The sequence below is a fragment of the Gekko japonicus genome, unplaced genomic scaffold (assembly GCF_001447785.1).
Source record: "Gekko japonicus isolate JY-2015 unplaced genomic scaffold, Gekko_japonicus_V1.1 scaffold80, whole genome shotgun sequence".
NCBI lineage: Eukaryota > Metazoa > Chordata > Lepidosauria > Squamata > Gekkonidae > Gekko > Gekko japonicus.
The window spans coordinates 73,117-74,805 of NW_015168047.1; positions in this window are offsets into that span (position 1 = coordinate 73,117).

Consider the following 1,689-nt stretch of genomic DNA (forward strand, 5'->3'; position numbering starts at 1 on the left):
ACTGACGGACGTTCCGGAAGCGGGCTGTCTAGGAACACCGTTTCCGGGTCAGCCTGTCGCCGCCGCTGCCCCGCCCTCCCGTAGCGCGCAGGCGCCGTAGGAGCCGGCGGAGTCCCGAATGCCTCCTGGACTGTTAGTGAGACCGGGGGAAATCACCCTGAAAACAACATCAGAATCCCACTTTGGCCAGAAGGGGGCGAGACACATCTTTACTACCTTCCCCGCGAGAAATCATTCCGGCTCTCCCAGCTCTCGTTAGGGGCTCTTTAAAAAGTTATGGCCACCGCCGCTGGCGGCAGCTGCAATAGCCGTGGGGGGGGGGGGGTTCCCGCCTCCCTGAGCCCCAGGGTGGTGGCCTTGGACTCCTGGGGGCAAATTCCACCTCTCGCTTGCACTGGGACATCACACGCTTGGCTCTCCCAGCCCTCGTTGGGGGCTCTTTAAAAAGTTATGACCGCTGCCCCGCAGCTGCAATGGCTGCAGGTGGGGTGAGAAACGTTCCCCGCCTCCCTGAGCCCCGGGGTGGTGGCCTTGGATACCTAGGGGCAAATTCCGCCTCTCTCGTGGCTCCCCCAGCCCTCATTAGGGGCTCTTTAAAAAGTTATGGCCACTGCCCCACCTCCCTGAGCCCCAGGGCAAATTCCACCTCGCCCATGTGTTGCCGCTCGACATCACACGAGAGGTCATTCTGGCTCCCCCAGCCCTCCTTGAGGGCTCTTTAAAAAGTTATGGCTGCTGCCCCGCCGCCAACGGCGGTAGCTGCAATGGCCGCAGGTGGGGGTGGGGTGAGAAATGTTCCCCCGCCTCCCTGAGCCCCAGGGTGGTGGCCTTGGACGCCTGGGGCAAATTCCACCTCTCGCGTGGCTCCCCCAGCCCTCGTTAGGGGCTCTTTAAAAAGTTATGGCCGCTGCCAGGTTGGCGGCAGCTGCAATAGCCGCGAGTGGGGGTGGGGCGAGAAACGTTTCCCCGCCTCCCTGAGCCAGGGTGGTGGCCTTGCACTCCTAGGGGCAAATCCCACCTCTTGCTTCATTCTGGCTCCCCCAGCCCTCGTTAGGGGCTCTTTAAAAAGTTATGGCCGCTGCCAGGTTGGCGGCAGCTGCAATAGCCGCGAGTGGGGGTGGGGCGAGAAACGTTTCCCCGCCTCCCTGAGCCAGGGTGGTGGCCTTGCACTCCTAGGGGCAAATCCCACCTCTTGCTTCATTCTGGCTCCCCCAGCCCTCGTTAGGGGCTCTTTAAAAAGTTATGGCCGCTGCCAGGTTGGCGGCAGCTGCAATAGCCGCGAGTGGGGGTGGGGCGAGAAACGTTTCCCCGCCTCCCTGAGCCAGGGTGGTGGCCTTGCACTCCTAGGGGCAAATTCCACCTCTCGCGTGTGATGTCTGAGTGGCGTTGCAAGTCTCACAGAAGTCTGAAATGTGCTGGCAGCATTTATAACCTCCGGAGGCTCATGGAGACCTGGTGTTTCTCTTCCACCATTCCCAGAGTTTACTAACTTATTACAAATTTTCTTAAGTGTAAAGAAGACAAGGTTTCAGAAACCAGGGAGTGGGGATGTGTAAGCAGGATTGAGACAAACAAACAAAATAGGAATTTATGGTTAAAATTCCTCCTTCCAATTTTGTCTCCCTTGCAGGCAGCGAAGAGACGTTATCAAGTAGTTTTCTTTTCAGAGAAGTGGAAATGGCTGATCCA